Here is a 19,925-nt window from a genome sequence, read left to right on the forward strand (position 1 = left end):
GGTATAGTGTTAAAGGGTGGCATTCCCCCTAATGCTGCACCAAGAGGTAGAGTAAATGGAGGGTAAGTAGATGATGAAATGGAGAAACAGAAAGTGTTAGGAGTGGAGATGGAAGATCCAGCCCCTAGTGTGCTTTGAGCGGAAGTGGAATGTAATCCAAGATTTTGGAATGAGAATGTGAGTAGACCAATATGTGGAGAAGATAGTGGTGGGATGAAGGGAGTTGAGAAGTGTGGTTTACTTGCTCCAATGAAACAGATGATAGAGATATACCTGATGAAGGATGTTTGCTTCCAAAGCCTCCCCTATTAAAGTTAACATATTAAAAATCATTTGGATCCTGCACAACAAAAAGAAAAACAAGAGAGGGTTTTGGCTCATACGACTCAAAAGGGTTATACGAACTTGATATAAGGCTTGGCTGAGATAAAGGAGATGGATTGCGAGATGTGCCAAATGTTGTGGTCCTTGCAATATCAAAAAGATGGCCAGTCTCACCAATTGGTCCAGGCAAAGTAGTAGCACTCATTGGAGGGGTATAAACCGAACTATACATGATGCCCCAGTACTCCTCAAACTCTTCATTTGTAAGATGACTAAAACAAGAAGAAAAAGAGGGTAAAGGTGAAGGTGAAGGTGTATCTATCTCCTGCTCAAGACCATAATGCCTTCTTAGAGCCTCCAATGATAGAGAAGCCTAATAGGGTGTCATAGGATCTGAAAAAGAAGATGCCTGAGACATTAAGTCAGAATCGAGTCGTGTGTGAGTCTTGCATAAAGACTAGCCTCCACAATCACTGCAAATACTCTTTAGAAGAGTACCAGCTCTAATACCATGTGAAGATATGCTAGGGTGGTTTGCACTAAGAAACACAGCATGTACGACTAAGACTAAAAGACAAAGACTCAAACAGAGACAAGTACAATTCAAAACCTAAACGCAAAACTCAAAACTCAAACACAGAGACAAACGCAAAGAGAAAAAAATCTGAAGTGAATGAATGTTGTAAATGAATGTAAGAGTATACAGAATGTCTAAGGGCAGAGCAATGCAGTGTTGAAGAGTGATGTGCACCAGAGACGAATCCTAAGTGCTATGTCTACTAGTTGGAGTGTCGGAGTGTGGGAAACATCAAACGCTAATCAAGAGAGCATCAGAGAACTAAGGCGACAACAGGAGAGGCGTTTGCTGATGTAGATAACTTGCTAGAGAGCAAAAAACGTAGGTACCGTAGTAGTAGCCTAGTGGGAGAGATGGCAATAGCCTGTTGCTTAGCACCAAAGGTTGAAAACGCAAGCTGATCAGGTGTTATTATGGCGTAAGAGATGGAGACCTCCAAACAGCAAGGCAATGGCTAAAAATAGGCCACCTAGGGTTGGGTAGTAAAGGATCGAGCTAAATGGTGGGTAGCCTGTCTATTTATAGATATTGAAGGGTGCCCCAAAGAATTAGGGTTTTAGGGAACCACTAAAACTCTCTCGAACCATGTTTCAAATTTGTGTTTTTAATTAATTAAGCGTGTTCTGGGGTTGTTTAAAAATGCTAATTAGCTATAAAGCATATTTTAGCTTAACACAGTGGATCTAGGCATTTCAAGATTGGGGCATTGTGCTTCCGCAGAGAGCATTATGGGTCTTTGTGAGAGTGAATGATGCATTTATTAGATTTTTGGGCATCTATCATTTGAATGGCCAGGAATGTAAAAGGCAATTTTGGACGAGTGTCAATTAGGCATTGCTTTAGGTGGATCATTAGATAGTAGGTGGGGACTTCAATATATTGTAGAGGCCCTAGAGGACAGAATGCATCATACACTTTTGACTTTTTCACCAAAGAGTAGACCCAGTAGAAACGAAAAGAGTCATCAACAAAAGTGACAAAATAGTAGCAACCACCCAATGACTTTGTCTGCTTAGGCCCACATACATCTAAGTGGACAATCTGTAATCTGGCAGTTGCTCTAAAAGTAACATCTCAGGGAAACGAAAAACGATGCATTTTTCCCAAAATACATCCCTTGCATATATGCTCAAGAGGTCTCTCCAAGAGAGGTAAACCATCAAGCATTTGTGTACGCTGCATAAGCATCAAGCTACCATAGTTTATGTGCCCCATGTGAGCATGCCATAACTCCACCTGTGACATAGCAGGAGTAAGAGTGGACGCTAGATAGACTGACTGATCAACTGAAAAAGCATCCAACTCATATAACCCATGACATAGAGTGCCAATCAAAACCAAAGTCATGTGTTCCTTATTTGTCACCATGCATTTGTCATCATCAAAGGTGACCTGCAAACCACACCTAGTCAAAGAAGAAATAGATAATAAATTCTTCTTTATGCTTGGCACAAACAAGGCATCCTGCAAAGCGGAGAATAGAGCCATCAATGGCTGTCAACACAATCTCCCCAATGCCTCTAACAAGGTATGATGCATTGTTAGCACACTGTACAGACTTGCCAACCGGGGCTACAATAACAGAAGCAAACAAACCTCTGCGACATGTGATGTGCCTGGAAGCACCATTGTCAAAAAACCATGTGCTTGCATCCTCAGTAGAGCTAAATGCTCTATCAGCCCAAGAAGAGTCATAATTGCACGTGTAAAAACAATAGTCCCTGTCTAGTGCAACAAAGGACGCGGACCCAGCAGTAGTAGAAGGTGCATCAGAAACAGACATCCTTGACTCCTTTTTCTCCTTGGCTATGCGCTTTCTATATTCAATGATGTAGTGTCCTTGCTTCTTGCAATAGTGGCACTTGCTCTTCTTGGCTTGTGTACCCCCTTGTTTCTTATTGCCCTGTGAAGTGCTTGAAGTCCCAAAGCTCTGCACAGTATTTTTTGCTTGGCTGCCCTTGCCATTCTACCTTGCTATAAAAGCCTACTCAGAGGCTATAACATCCACACCATTGTTCTTTCTTGTCTGCTCTTCCTCTAAGAGCAAATTGACCAACTAAATGAAAGTAAGTGGCTGTGGGGAAATCCTGATGGTGAGGTTCAAGGCCGTATGAAAGGCCAAGTATGAGGGTAGCAATGAATTCAAGGCAGTAGATATCAACTGCATATCTAAGTAATACTTATCTACATCATAGTTGTCAAATACGAAAGATACGATACGGTACGGTACGATAAAATATGGTACTAAATGGTACCTTATGATTTTATAAGGTACGATATAACAAAAAATAAACAAATTTAAGATGATTTTTTAAATAACAAAAACCATAAATAATTAAATGACAGATCATAGAATACATATTTAAAGTGCAAAAAAAAAATTAAGATGATTTTTTAAATAACAAAAATCATAAATAATTAAATGATAGATCATAGAATACATGTTTAAAGTGAAAATAGCCATTTCATTACAGAATAAGATGAATACATGAGGGTGACCATCGCACTCGCATGGGCTGCGCAAAACATGCAATACAACTACAGTCTAGTATATCTGATACAAAAAAAAGAGAGACCTATGAATCTATGATGAGGTATCACTATCATCATTATCAAAACCATTTGAATACTCATCAAGAGAGTCTGAAGATGACTCCTCGGCATCCGATGATGAGAGACACTCACACTCATCCTCACCAATGAGGTTATCATCATCATCAAATGATGGCTCCCTGGGTGGTGGCTGTGTAGGCAAGGGGGGGATGTCATCATGAGGCACAGGATGTGAGCTACTAGAGCCCCACCTTATATATGTCTGCAAGCCACTCAAACCACCCCTCCTCGATGATGGGAGGGTATTTGCACTGAGGACACATAGAGTGTACGACCACGATAGAAACACAAAGAGACTGACACAGACACAGACACAGAGGGCAAAACTCAAACCCTAAACGCAAAACTCAAAACTCAAACTCTAAACACAAAACTCAAAACTCAAACACAAAAACTCAAACACAAACAGAAGAAGGGAGAGAGAGAGAGAGCACAACTCTGAAGTGAATGAATGCTGTAAATGAATGTAAGAGTGTACAGTGTGCTAAGGGCAGAGCAATGTCGGAGTGTGACGTTCACCAGAGACGAATCCAAAGTCTGTGACCACCAGTTGGAGTGTAGGAGTACTGAATAGTGAATGGTAGCAAGCTAATCACCAAAACGCAGCAGTTTGGAGGCTAGAAACTGGTAAATGCAACAGTGTACCACCGATCGAAGGCTGGAAACTGTGCAAAGTCTGTTGTAAATAGCAGGCTGAAACATGTACAAAGAGACTGGCACAAACACAGACACTGAGGGCAAAACTCAAACCCTAAACGCAAAACTCAAAACTCAAACTCTAAACACAAAACTCAAAACTCAAACACAAACAGAAGAAGGGAGAGAGAGAGAGAGCACAACTCTGAAGTGAATGAATGTTGTAAATGAATGTAAGAGTGTACAGTGTGCTCAAGGGCAGAGCAATGTCGGAGTGTAACGTCCACCAGAGACAGATCCAAAGTCAGTGACCACCAATTGGAGTGTAGGAGTGCTGAATAGTGAATGGTAGCAGGCTAATCACCAAAACGCAGCAGTTTGGAGGCTAGAAACTGGTAAATGCAACAGTGTACCACCGATCGGAGGCTGGAAACTGTGCAAAGTTTGCTGTAAATAGCAGGCTGAAACATGTTTGATGTGGCTAGCGATGACTGGATGATCAGATCGCAGTAGATGATGATGTCGCCAGCAGCTAACGTCAGCATGGATGAAGGCGCCAGCAGCAAGAGCAAACACGGATGGAGTGGCAACAGTCTCGAGGGCTGGACAGCCACGTGGGAGGAGGCTGATGGCTGAAATCTGCACGTGGAGTGAGAAACCCGCACAGCCGGAATAAGGCTGAATGGGGACAGCCTGTCTATTTATAGATGTGGAAGGGCGCCCCAAAAATTAGAGTTTTCACTGAACTCTCTCGAGCCACTCCCCGTTTTAGGGTTTCCACTGAACTTTCTTGAACCACTCCCCGTTTTAGGGTTTTTACTCTAAAAGAGTATATTTTTAGTGTATTTTGACACTGTTTAAGAGGCTAATCAGCAAGTAATGCATGTTTTAGCTCAACATCTGCTACCACCTACTCGAACTCCTCGTCCATGAGCACGCTGACTGCAAGTGTCACGAGTATCTATTGCTATAACCTCTCTATAGAGCTCTGCAAAAATCATCTCCTCCTCGTCCACCTCCTTATATATACTCGGAAGAGTGTCGCCCGTCAACTTGAATGTGTCAACATTCACCTACACAATGCAGTGATGCACGTAAGATTGATCACTATAAATGCTAAAGTCTAAATTCTAAAGTACAAACTTCAAAGTTCAAAGTTTCAAAGTTAAAACAACAAATTTTAAATGTTATGGTTAAGTGTTTAAACTTTACCTCCTTTGGACTATCCATGCTCATCAAAGCCCTCATTATGCGTAAGTTAGTGCGGCAATAGACTAGCCGCTCTAACTGTTGTGTGCTAAGACGATTGCGAATCTTTGTGTGAATGAGAGAACAGGCACTCAAGTTTCTCTCACATGCACACGAAGATCAATCCTGGGTAAGGACCCTCATGGCTAAGGATTGAAAGGTCTCCAGTGCATATCCAAAGTTTTGCCACCAAAATAGAGGCTTCATAAGTGACTCTCTCCTCCAACAAGTGGGAGAAGCAAAAGCCACATGCCCTCTTTGATCTGCATAGCATCCTAGCTCTTCCAGCACTGCATTGTGGTCATCTACAGGGACCACATGAGTCAAATAAGCAAGCTGCTCCAAACGGAACTCTCTATCATCCATGACCGCTAGTGACTTGTAGGGCGGATGTACCAATGCGGCAAAACCATAGATGGGCTTATGCATCCACGCCTATCTCCTCTCTGCTATCTCTAAAACATGTACACGCTGTGTCTCTGTGATCACTGTACAAGCACATGCCTCCACCAATGCCGCTCTAAAGAAGTGAACGAGAAGGCCCATGGTGGACCCCTTGCAATCACTTGTACATAACCCCCTATAAAAGGGAGTCACGAAAATGACAACGGCATGGAATTTTTGCCAAAACTGCTCATTAAGGCACAAGCATTGCATGGCTTTTGCCTCCTCTGTCTCATGCTCATCCCACTCATTCCATAGAGTGGACACCACTGTTTGGTGCAAGGCAGGGACCGCACCTCATAAAGGCGCTCCATTAATAACCACATGTAAGCAAAGCGAGTTGAAGAAGGCTTCTTCAACTCCAGTGTGATATGCTCACGATACATCGCAACCACCTTTACCTTTACCGTGAAGAATGTGACAATTGATATAGCTTTGCGGACCACCCTCTTCACCCACTTGAGCTTCCCAATGTCCTCCATGAGCAAGTCCAAATAATGACTTGTACATGGAGTCCACACAATTGTAGGGAACTCAGCCTCAAGCAAACGGCCCATGCGTTGACAATTCGATGCATTGTCGGTAACAACTTGCACCACATTTGAGGGGCCCACGTACAATCACAAATTACAAATTACAAGTATACTTATTACTAACAATACTTGGAAATTGGAGGTTAGAGAGAGAAAGAGTCTAGAGAGAGTTAAAAATTGAGCCTTTCAAGCACCACATTTGAGGGGCCCACCTACAATCACAATTTACAAATTACAAGTAAGTATACTTATTACTAAGAATACTTGGAAATTGGAGATTAGAGAGAGAGAGAGTGTAGAGAGAGTTAAAACTTGAGCCTTTCAAGTTTCAACTTTCAATTTTCAAGATTCAAGAATGAAGAGAGATAGGGCCCGGGGGTTGGGGGCCTTGCACCCCGAGGGGAAAGAGAGAATCGTGATAGATCATAGATACTAGAGAGAAATTAATTATTAGAATAGAGAGATAGATAGTTATGCATAAACCAAATTTCAATTATGAATCATGATATTATCGTAATGAAAGAAAGTGAAAAAAATTTAAAAGAAAATTTGCAATGTATACCTCAATGATAGCTTGTCAAATGTGGCGGTAGATAAATGCACCTGTCGTTTTCCTCCCCCTCTTGCCGGTATCTATGGCCCGCAAAAAGTAAGTGCCAGATGCATATTAGACGAGTATGTTGATGATGCCCCATTTCTTACGATCACTCCATCTGTCAGTGAGAATGGAGCAACCATATTTTATCCATGCGGCCCAAATAGGATCAATGGCTCTATCAATCCTCTCCTTCTCTTCATCAATCTTTTTTGTCCTCATGTCATTGTATGTAACACCGGTCCATCCTTCACATGGACCCACATTGGCAATAACTTTTACTGTCTTCTTCCATTGCTTTTTCTTTAGGACATTGAATGCAAGATTGCACTCAATCACCGTGCGTGCAATTTCAATGTCCACTAGTCGTTGCCTTTCTCTAAGCAAGGCAACCGATCCATGCACATGACCGGGAGCTTGAGAGAGAGGATTGTCTCTCCGGCACCGCATGAGCCTCCACTCTTTGTCTTTTACTAGAGCCGGATGCAGATGTGTAGCCCCCACTACCAATGGTTGAGGCGTCTCCCGCATCGGTTGAAGATATGCGCACATTTGATGCTTCCTCGTTAGAAGGCATAGGAGTTGGTGCCAATAAGCCACTTCCTCCTCCTCTTGTGGATCCCCCTCTCATCTTGGCAAGAATCTCCTCCGCGATGTTTTGAGGAATCTCCTTTCTTGCATGGAACAACTTGCCCCCTCATCTTGGAAAGATGTTGGAGAAGCTGAGTTGCACCACTTGTATAGTGCTTCCTGTAATATTTGCATGTCCAATGGTGGGAGTTGGACTTCTTTGTGTCCTTCTCCACATGGATCGCATGTAAATTGAAGGCCTCGTGCTTGTCACGAGTCATGGTGTTGATGACGGATAAAGAGGCCCGAGAGAGAGAGAGAGAGAGAGAGAGAGAGAGAGAGAGATGCTTCACCTCTTTGTCTCCTGCCCTCTTGCGCGACAAATCTGGAATTTCATTTCCTGTGTGTGGGCCTCAGTGACTCAGCACTGCCTATCAGTTTGTTTGTGGATTATGGAAAATATGTCCTCTATGCTCTCTTTGAGTTCTAATTGTTCTTGCCTATTTCATTTCCTTAGATGGACAACCCTATGGTATATATGGTGTACTCGCAATGCCTTTATTTTTTATTCAACATCGGGCATCCATGGGCATGTACGAACTCGTACGGATACATACCATACGGATCATACCATATAGATAGTACCGAACGTCGTATGGAGGCAACTATGATCTACATTCAGAAGTTGCTGACATAAGTCCTGAATTTTATTTAGATGATCCCGCATAGAATCACGCTTATCCATCTTCAAAGTCCCAAGCTCTTTCTTGAAGAAAGAGATGCCTGTCTCATTCTTTCCAACAAACATCTGCTCTAAGGTTAGCTATGCTTCTCGTAAAGAAGTTGCAAACCGAATGTGAGGAATGATAGATCGTTGAACTGCCGATGCAATCAATGACAAAACTTGTGCATCCGGTGTATCCCATGCCTTTTGTGCTATTGATCTTTGGGGAAGTGGTTGAGCTGGAGTAGGTTGAACAAATTGAGTTGCCCGTTGTCCATGTCCTGGAGGAGTAGTAGCAGGAGCCACAACTCCAGGCCTAACTTCTTCACCGCTGACATAATCCCAAAGATTCTTCGCAATCAGCACATTCTTCATCATGAAGGACCAGAAGGAATAGTTGTTGGCATCCAACCTATCCTCCTTGGATAGATAAGTAAATACATCACCTCCCTCATTGGCCATGATAAATGTTGCTGATCAGAGAGCAAAATAGCACTATACCAACCTGAAAATCTCAGAATTTCTAGAAATTACAGCAAGTATTTTGCTGTAGTTAGCAAATTTAATCACACTCTGTCAAAATTGTCTTAAATGCACACTATCCAAGGTGGAATAAGTGCTCAGCAGCACTGAAAATGCAAAAGCCCTAAAATTTCTTGTCCCAGAATGCACGAAATTAGTCTATTTCAGACTGTCACAGATATACATTTGCCACTCATTGAGCTAGCTGTAAAAGCCCCAAATGTTCGGCCCAAAATTCACAAAATCTCTGCAATAATTGTGTCCCAAACACGTGCTGGAACTAAGATTGCCTACCCGAGCAACAAGCCCCTTCCAGAGAAGTAAATTTGAATAAAATTTTATTTTTACCCTAAGTTTCAAAGTCGAGTTGGATTGTCGGGCAGTTGCTGGCTGACTTGGCGAGCCAGTTGGTGGTGCAAAGAGGACTGAAGCATGCGGGCGGCGCTGACGGCAGTGCACAGAGCAGGCATGAGGCAGACGACAGGTCAAACCAAGCGCGTAGGAGCTAGTGGTGCCTGAGGCACAGCTAGCACAGTTCAAAGGGCGGCGGCGTCTGTCTCAAGTGGTGACGCTCAAGGCTTTAGCATTGGTGGATAGGGCCAATGAGGGGCAGCAACATTGGTGGTGCTGGTTGCTGGCGGACGACCTGGTGGTGGTTGGTGGTGGTGCAGACAACTGCTTGCAGATAGAGGCAACAACTCACCAAGCTGAAGCTGGAGCTGGGAAACAAGATGAAGCTAGAGCTTTGAGTAGAGACTGAGCTGACTTGAGCTCTGATACCAAATGTTAAGCCCATGTCATCCTGTTGTAATCATCCACAATTAGCATGAAATACAAGCTCCCTCTAAGGGACTCCATCCGCATCAGTCCACAAAGATCGCTAGAAACAAGCTCCAAGGGTGTTGAAGATCGCCTCGAAGCCTCACTGGAAAGAACAACATCACGAGTCTGCTTCCCATGAATGTAGGATACACAAGGCTATTGGCTCACTATAATATCTAGCAAACCTCGAACAAGCTGTCCCTTGGATGCCTTCCGAAGGTAATCATAGTTGAGGTGGCCAAACCGAGCATGCCAAAGCTCAGACTGCATTTGTGAGGTAAGAAGAAAAGAAATCAAGGCAGAAGAAGACTGCAACTTATAGACCCCATTCTCCTCATATCCTAAAGAAAGAACCTGCCTTGATCCACGATCAAGAATCCGGAAAGAATCCACATCAAATTAGACCAAAAGACCGAGGGCACAAATCTTGTGCACCAAAGGTAGATGGTAGGCCAAGGTTGGCACATAAAGAACCTCAGATGTATGTGCACCACCTCGCCCATCTGGAATAAGATGCATGTATTCCCATCCCTATATAGGAATAGAGAACTATCACCATAAGAATTTGGCGATGCGAAGGCCGCAAATGAGCAATACCTATTGAGGAAGGAGTGATGTGCCGTGAGGCACCACTGTCAACAATCCACTCTCGAGTGTATAGGGCCATCAACGCAACATTAGAAGCCGTCAGGGTCGAATCCTCAACCACCTCCAAGTAGAGGAAAGCACTTGATGAGAGAGCAGCCACACTACTTCGGAATCCTTTGAAGTTTCCTCCTTCTTCTCCTCTACCTTCTTCTCCTTGTCGAGGCAATCCTTCTTCCAGTGATTGGTCTTACCACAGATAGTATACTCCTTTTCTTTGTCCTTTTGGGATTTGTCCTCCTTTTGGTCCTTCCCCTTCTTTTGGGAGGATTGACCAACCAAAGCCTCAGATTTAGAAGCATTGGTCCCTTTCAATTGCTCCTCTTGGTCCAAGACCATAGGAACCAACTCTTCCCACCTAAGAGTCTTAGACTCTTCCCACCAAAGAGTCTCAAACCGCCTTGCAGCAATCAAGGCGGAATAAAAACCACTAAAACGGGACGGTAACTATGAAAGAAGAGTTATCGCCATGTCTTCAGAAGTGATCACCTTCCTTGCATTTTGTACCTGCATTTGAAGTTGCCTCAGCTTGTTAATATGCTCCCGCATGGAAGATGACTTTTTGATACTCAGGGTCCTGCACTTCCAAAGAAACTCGCTTCATGATGGTCATACAATTGTACATTTGATCAAGCTCCAACTGTATCTCCTGGGCCACCGTCAAATGATCAATATGAGAGATAACAGCTATAGTACATGAGAGAAATAAAAATGAGCGGGTGTGAGCATTGAGTTTATCCTAATGTGCTCGACTCCACCTTATCATCACTAGAAGAGATTCTGGCCTTGTCTTGCAAAGAAGGACGATGAATAGCCTCCATAACAAGCTCCACTAAATCATAGGACTCCAAAATAGCAAGCATCATGACCCGTTAGATGTGATAATTCTTGCCATCGAGCTTTTGATTTGATGGAAAATCCAATAACACCGGTCCATGATCGCCTAAAACTCTGTCTCGGTCTTAGAAGACATCTTCACCTACAATGCTTGCACAAAACACAAAAAGTAGTCCCCCTCTAATTGTGAGAATACAGCCTGCTAGGGCTCTTCACTGCTCGTGCCGCTCCTCCTTCACTCGCTGGAGGCAATGAAAAGGTAAAATTTACACTTGAAGGCCCAAAATGCAGCCTTCTTTCTTCTCTAACAGCAAAAACTAGCAGCAGCTTCAAAAAATCTTCTCCTTTCTCACGCTCGTGCTCGCCTCAACCTTCAACGCTGATGCACAGCCCCCTTGCTTGCCCTTGAACGCTGAAAACGCAGCCTCATGTCACGCTGAAATCTCCTCTTCAGGTAGGTCCACCCTAGGTCATTTCTTCAATGCTTTGATACCATGCTAGAGTGAAGAAGTGTGGAAGCGAATGACCAAGACAAAGTGTGAATAGAGAGGCGGGGGAGAGAGAGAGCATTTTGGGATCAGAATCTGCATCTATTATGGCAAACCTGTAGGAATTTAATGGTATCGATATGGCCTTTCTCGATCAGCAGATCGGGCAAGGGAATGACAAAGACTTGGCTGACTTGGATGGTGATTCGTTGGCAGATGAACCCGGGCCGTTGATGGATAGTGAAGAGATGGGCAAACATCATAGGATGCCGGTTGAAGAACCGGCCTTTGGCCCACCTCAGCCTAAGGTTCATGTTTCCTGTCCGCAACCTAATGGGTCTTTACAGTTCATGCTGGCCATTGCCAATCATCTTATGTCGGATTATGTCCACAGTAATGAGAATAAAGCTAACACATTACCGGAAGGGGATCAAGTAGTAGCAGTCATGGGAACCAACGTGGTCCTACAATAGATAGTTGCTTTCCATGAGAGGGCAGCCATATTTTATTTTACTGGAAGGACTCCTTTGATCACCAGAATTTGTACTTGGCTGCAGTCTATGCTTGTCAGTTCTGAACAGTGCCCAGATGATGCTTCAGGGCATATGCAGGTTCCCCTAGTTGAAGAGATTTATGATGGCCTGAAGGGGTTCTTTGAGGTTCTGTTTTGTTCGGCAGAAGTACGGGCTCTTGTTATGCAACGCATTCCTTTGTTTATGGATGGGCAGCTAGTTCATGTGGTCCCTTGGAGGCCCATGGCTGAATTTCAGGACATGCTGAGACAGGCTTGCCCAATTTGGGTAGAGGTGGTGGATTTTCCTGCACATCTTTGGAGACTTCTCCCTATGGTACTGAGAATCCTTGGTGAGGTTCTAATGGATCCTCGACTGGCTTCCCGTAGTAGGAACAGGGCATGTATGCTATGGGATACAAGCAAAACTCACCCGAAATTCGTTTTAAAGTTCCAGGCTTACAAATGTTGGTGTATAAGTTGAAATTGGGTCCTTTTGCAGGACATTGTTTCAGATGTGGTTAGTTGGGCCATTTCGTTTCGGAATGCGACAAAAATATGGAGGTACTGCAGGGCCTATGGATCAAGATATGGAAATGCAAGACCACCACCCTCAGCACATGTTTCAGCAAACAGTACCTTTTCCAGAGCACCTTCCCCAACAAGGTCGTAAGGAAGGCAAGAAGAATGACCCTCACGAGGATGGGGAGCGTCCTTCGACTGTGGTAGGGCAGAATTTTTTGCAGAGTCTATGTATTCAGTGTCATCCTTGGTTAGATATTGCCAAATTCTTCATAGAAAAGACTGACATCTCTCATGGAAGCACGGTTATTCATGCTTCCTAGTGGCGTGCGCTTAATTCTACGAGGCCCATAAAGGTCTCCCAGTCTTTTCTCCTTTCTCATTTAATTGCTTCCTGACGAGAGATGCTTCCTTTTGCTGTCTAGCATCCTCCAGATATTCCGAGGAAGGAAAATTCACTGCAAGGAGAAATATTGGCTTTCTCAAGGTTGTTGGATTGGCCACACAAAGATTTGCAACAAGATAAGTTTAATTGGATGGCTAGGTTAGGGTTGAAGATAGTCTATGATGGGGTTATTCCTGGGCAGCCCCGCCTTTATTCTTTTATGTGTATTCGTCAATACTTTAGGGTGACTCGTGAATACAGGGACATTTTGTCGTCAATACAAGACTGTCTTCAAAGGTTCTCTCCTTTGCCTGCATTACAGCCATTGTATCCATGGCGTGACTGGAAGTTTGTGCTTCCTAATGACTTTCAGAAAAGGTCAGTGAATCAAATATATCATCAGATGGTGGAAGCTAAAAGATGGGTCACGGGGAAGGTTAATAAGGTCAGGCATCTCAAGGATAGCAAAAAAAAGTGGCGGGACAAATTTATCCAGCTTTGGAAGTCTAAAGTTCCGTATCAGGGTAAAGTGTTCATGTGGAGGTTGCTCATTGGGGATCTTCCAACGGGAGAAGTGCTCCGTGCCCGAAAGATCTCTACAAGCCGCTATGTTTTCTGTGCTACATGCGATGAGACATTGCTTCACCTCTTTGTCTCTTGCCTTGTCGCGAGAGAGATCTGGAATTTCATCTCCCGTGTGTGGTTCTCGGTGACCCAGCACCACATACCAATTCGTTCGTGGATTATGGGAAATATTTCCTCTATGCCCTCTTTGTCTTCAAATTGTTCCTGCCTATTCCATTTTCTTAGATGGACAGCCCTGTGGCACATATGGCGTACTCGCAATGCCTTTATTTTTGATTCGGCATCGGGCATCCATGGGCATGTGGCCTGTGTGCATGGATTGGTCTTATGGCAAATCACTTCTATGATATCAGCAAACCTGATCCTTCCGGACATTACTGCTCCCTGGCTGGCGATTGCTCGCTCTACTCCAGCTATTCTTTCTGTCTGATTTATTAGAATTGCTTATGTAATAGGTTGTTCTGAGAGCCTGCTCACATCTTGTAAATTTCTATAGTGACAGTGTGAGAGAGATTGAGTATGCTGACTTGATGGTCTGATGTAATAGCATGTAAGTGAGAATGTTGACCTGATGGTCTCATGTAAATATTTACTACTTAATTCAATTATCTTCACGAAAAGAGAGAGAGAGAGAGAGAGAGAGAGAGAGAGAGAATGAGTTGCACGGAGCTTGATTTACAGTCATTAGACTGGCAGGGCCAGGTGGTTTCCCGTGGCTCCATTGTCAGGCATCTTGGATACCCATTGGGGGTGGATGTACGGCCAAAGGACCTACTGGAGTGGATTTCACAAAAACTGGCGGCAAAGTTTATGTATTGGAAGTCGCAAGCGTGGCCATTCCATGTGCGCCTCAAAGTGGCTCAGACAATTATGCTACCAATGCTAACGTATTTCCTGCCATTGCTGCCGTGGACGCCTACTACTTTGAAGGCTCTCACCCATCCCATTCGTTTCATGCTATGGAAGAAGGATTCACTGCAGGCAGGCATTTTGTGGATTTCATGGTCACATACATGTACCCCTAAGCGCATGGGTGGTGGAGCTATTTTGGATGCAGAAACTCATATGCTGGCTCTTCGTTGGTCTCTTTTTCGTGCCATGTGTGTGGATCATCACCCGTGGACTATCATAGCCCGTTATTTTCTTGAGCACAGCAGGCTACGCCATGGTAACACACGACTTCGGGCGTCCTGGTGGCATGTCCTTAATGCTGACTCTCGATTTTCCAATCCCTTTTCCTCTTTGTTACTGCACTTGGTCGGCTCTTGGAAAGTGGTGCTCCAAAAGGCCCGTTGGCATCCAGTGGGGGACCGCTTGCAGACTAACTCCTTTCAGCTGGAATTGTCGGCAGTATCGAGATTACTTTCATGGGAAGACAAACATCAGCTCAGACCGAGATTTAACCGCATGGCCCGTTTAGGTGTGACTTCGATTGCGGATGCTACTCTTGCCACTCGCAATGTCCTCGCATCGTTTCGGACTGCTAGGAGACTTTTCAGGATCCCTCGCGGATACCGTGGTTTATGGGGAAAGCTTTTGTCGGAGCTTCAGGGTAGGCAACCCTTTCCTGCCTTGGCTGTGGATCGTCCTTGGCAGGACTGGGACCTTGCAGGCCGGTTGAGTCTGGAAAAGGCCTCTACTAATCACGTGTATCATTTTCTCATTCAAGATCACCAATGGCTGGGTGTGAAAGCTAATACTGTTTGGGGACTGCGGAAATCGCTGTCATGGTGGCAGGCAACGCTGATGGAGGGCTGGCTGAATAAGGCACCTTTCAAATGCAAGATCTTTCTTTGGCGGGTAATGATTGGTGGTCTTCCTCTTGCCTCGGCCCTTTCCAAGCGTCGAATCTCCAATGGCAATTGTTTCTTCTGTACCACTACTGCGGAATCGGCCTGCCATCGTTTTCTTTTTTGCCCGCTTGCCAAGAATATCTGGTCACTCTTGTCGCAAATCTGGCGCGCAGTGGTGGGGTCCTCACTATCTCCTTTCGATTGGGTTTTTGTGCGCCCAAAGTACCCCACACCGCCACAGTTACATATGAAGATCTTATTTCACTTTTTCAGATACTGGGGATGCTGGCACATTTGGACCACGCGCAATGCTTTTCTCTTTGATTCGGCCTCTAATGTACCGAGACATATTGCCAGGCTTAAAGGGCTCTTGCATTGGCAGCTAGATCTCATCCGGCATTCCGACTTGCTCCCTCGGGAGGATTTGCATCCCTGGCATATGGCAATTGCCTCTGGGTCGTTGCCATGATTCGTGTAACCTTTTTAGTGCATTAGTACGGGGATTTCCCACACGTTGGCCTAGGGCCCTCGTGTCTCTTGTAATCATGTAATCATGTAATCTTGTACCTTTTTTCCGTAATTAATACAATTACCTTTTACGAAAAAAAAAGAGAGAGAATGAAACACAGAAAATCTGTAGTGCAGAATGTTGTATAAGGATGTAGAAATATACACGGGTGTAGAGAGAATGTTTGTGTACGTCTCCACCTCAAAGATCTCAATCTCCGTGAACCCCGAGGATAGTCTCCACAGTTTGCAGCCTGAAAACTAGGAGCACAACTGACCAAAACTGCGAAAACCGAGGCTGATAAATAAGCTAGCAAAAAATAGCCAGAAATAACAGGTCGGCTGCATTTAAATGCAGCCGACTGGACCAGCTGTCTGACTTGCCATGTCAGCTGCCACATCACTTGGATGCAGCCCAAAACTCACCCAAAATTGAGATTTGGCAAAGTTCCATTTTCATTGGGTTCCACATGCAAATTTGATCCAAATAGCCCTTTGTCCCTGTCCTTATTTAAATCCACATTAAATGTTGTCCCACCTCAATTTTAGATTTCTAACTTCTTTGAACTTGGAAGGTGTTTAAACTTTTCACAAACCTTACTTAGAGAGATTAAATCATGTAACTCCCTTACCCCCATGATACCAAAAGTCATTTTCAAGGGGCTATTCAATGTCCGTGACCAAAATTTGACTTAGGTAGCCTATTGGCACCTATCCACAAAACTTTTGCCAATGTCCCTCGTTGCCCCAGCTAGGATTACTTGTCACCATGACGCACATTCAACTTAATCTCACCTGTGCACCTCACATGTGCACAATTTAAGTGTCCAAAGGGTATTAAGTAAAAATTCATGTCCTTGTGACACTAGACCATCTACATCGCAAGAGAGTGATCTCAAAGAATCAATCATGTAGATTTGGAGAGCTACATTTTTTTTAGTTAGCCATGTAGCTAGAGTCTTGTGTAGGAGATTAGCACCTTGTTCAGAGAGGAGGCCACAAGGAAAAGAAAGGGCCTTCTAGAGAGCAAGAGGATTGCAGAGCATTCATTGGTTACACTTTGGAGGGAGGAGAGACATCTAGGATGTCGACGGGTGGTTGAGAGGATGCACATAGCTAGAGTTGAGATAGATGCAATGAAGAAAGCCAGCTTGAAGTACAAATTCCATCCTAGAGCTTCCTTTTGGACTCAGGTTGGAAACAAATTTAATAGAGACTTCTTCGGGATTGTGAGATCTAGAAACTCTAGACATGGAGTGAGAAGACTTGAGAGAGAGGACAAATGCATAGCATAGGCTCCTAGGAGGTTCGGTAAGTAGCTATAATGTTTTACATAGCTGTGCTAGGATCCATGACTGGAGCCCCGGGATACAAGAAAGATAAGTTTTGTTTGGGAGTGCAATAGCTTGGAGAAGGTCTTCATATTTTGGGAGTCCACCTCACTTATCACTAATTTCAGGAACAGGACTTCATTATGCTTCTTCTTGATTACGAGAAGGCATATGATCCAGTAGATTGGGAATTCGTGGAGGGCACTATGGTGGATTGAGTTTTAATCCTCTATTTATCAGCCCATAGTTGGGTCCCAATCAACAAGGCTAGAGGAGGGGGCTCCAACATCTAGAGATTAGTGAGGTAGGGGTGTCTGCTTGCCCCCTTCGTGTTTTCATATGTAGCAGAGGCTGTGAGCTCCTTATTGATAGACAAATCGAAGGTATTGGAGGGATTTTATTAAATGAAATTCAACACTTATACCAACTTTGGGCTAGATTGCCCTCATGAAAAGGGACAAGCCGACACTGATTGGCCCAAAACCTTGGTGCCCCTTGCCGTTATTTATTTTGAATAGCTCCAGAAATTGATGAGAGGAAAGCTCGAAAGCTCTGAAATTAGGAAGGCCATAACTTGAAATTGCTCCAAGTTCCTGGGATGAAATCTCCCTATATTCCATCAAATTGACACTCAATCCCTTAGAATTCTGAAACAACTTGCTGTCCTCTGCAACCAACAACCCTAATTTTCAATTTATCCCTTGATTTCACATCCGGGGATCCAAATTAAGTCTTCTCCTATTGCATACAATTCACAGCTATTGTATACTACCAGAAACCTTCCAACATGCTGTCCATTGGCTGAATTTTACAGCAACAACCCTCATGCAAAACTGAAATTTGCACGCATCTATAACAAGGCAGCCATGCATGCCCTACTTTTTGCTGGTTGCAGATCAGGGGTCAGAAAAATCTCAACAGCAACATTTCAGGTCCAAGATTGAGGCTCCAAACCACCATTTCCTTCACTAGAACGGTCATGCATCAAGCATGGAGAGGAGAGAAGCAGTAGAAGAGTAAAAATTTCTGGTTCTCCTACCCTGAAAATGCCCAAACCCACCTGCCTTGATTTTGATGAGCAGAGCTGTCTTCTGCCTAGTATTAGGCCCTTGATCAGGTTGTCTGTCCTAGATGGTGCCTCAGACACTTTTTCCACCTGAAGATGAGTGCTCAGTTGAGTTGTTAGGATGCAGCTGCTGTCCAACTGCCCAGAAAGGTCCATAGATGCAGTCTTCAGCCTCCCAAACTGCTGTTCACAGCCTTCTCCAGCCTTGCATGTCCGAGAAAGGGGCCGATTGCCATGTGATAGGTCAGCATCTGAAACTGGGACCTACCCATGCAAACTCGGACTCTCAAACTGAATTTCCAGCCACTTTTAATTCAACAAATGGAAAAATACTCAGCACTACCCACAATGTTATTTCTCTAACCTCTTTGAACTTGAAAGCGTTGAAACTTTCCATAATCCTATACATTAAATGATTGAATTTTCTAACCCTCATGACAGCAAAAGTCATTCTTGAGGGGGTATTGGAGTCTCTGACCAAGTTCTGTTCTAGGTACCCCACTAACACATGTCCACCACAACTATAGCCAATGTTACCTACCCCCCAAGCAAGGGTTTCTTTGTTACCATGACTCCATTTCAACTTAATTCACATGTACAGGGCTTATTATACCAAAAGAGCATTAAGCAAAAAATTCATGGCACTCCATGATAGGCCTCCCCTTGGAATCCTTGACTAACCCTTGATTGCAATGTAGTGAGATGAAGGCATCAATTAGCATTGGCAATACATACAACATCATAGTCAAACAACATTTGCAACTATTTCTTAACTATGCTTATACTCCCAGCATGCTGAAATTTGAGCCACTAAAAACCAAGTTACAATCCACACACATGAATCATAACTACTGTGTTAGAACCAAAGGCAATAAACCAACATGCCAAAAACCCAAACATGTTCTAACCATTGCAAGGCAAAGTAATGCAAGAACCAAGCATATAGAGTGCCTCAAACCAAGATGTATCCCATGGATCTCATGTAATAAATCTCATGGGTCCCATGCAAATGTACATCTCTTGCATCCCATGCAAGTGTACATTGCATATATACCCTGCAAATGTATAGTTTCAGAGCCATGGGCTGTTACTTTAGTATACATACGGAAGCCATTTCCAGATTTTGATGAGCTGGTCTCTCTCATGATTACCGAAGAGATCAATATGCAGGGTGACTCGTCTAAAAGAAATGGCGAACAAGTCCAAGCATTTTACTCAAGTTCGGGGAAGGGGACGTGGTAGATCCTCTTCGAGAGGCCATGGTATGGGATGTGCTTGCGATAACCAGCAAAACAAGTTCAATCAGCAATTTGGTGAAATGCAGGGAGGACTCATGGGATAAAGAGGAAATTTACTTGCAGGTATACCCCACAGCAAAATGGGATTGCAGAAAGAAAAATTAGGCATATTGCAAAAGTTGCACGGGCATTAATGATTGAAATAACAATCCACAATGACTAGTACACTGAATAGTAATCTTCAAGGCAAAAGTATTGTTAGCAGACAAAATGAATCCATAAGTACATCCAAGTTCACTCATATTTGAGCTAGTCCACCTTGGGGGAGTGGAGGTGCTATCCCTTGAGTTTAGGAATTACTCTAGACTCTCTTGCTGAGCTTGAATGAGCCTGATCCAAAAAGTTGTCC

General features: G+C 43.9%; 1 protein-coding gene across 1 annotated transcript in view; it reads right to left on the reverse strand.

The window, feature by feature from the left end:
- LOC148027144 (protein GAMETE EXPRESSED 3-like) overlaps nucleotides 1-19,925 on the reverse strand; it is a 72,637-nt gene that overhangs the window by 34,175 nt on the left and 18,537 nt on the right. The gene's annotated exons all lie outside the window — the stretch shown is intronic.

The sequence above is a fragment of the Lygodium microphyllum genome, chromosome 13, assembly GCF_053477565.2.
Source record: "Lygodium microphyllum isolate KBCC chromosome 13, Lygodium_microphyllum_v1.1.10, whole genome shotgun sequence".
NCBI lineage: Eukaryota > Viridiplantae > Streptophyta > Polypodiopsida > Schizaeales > Lygodiaceae > Lygodium > Lygodium microphyllum.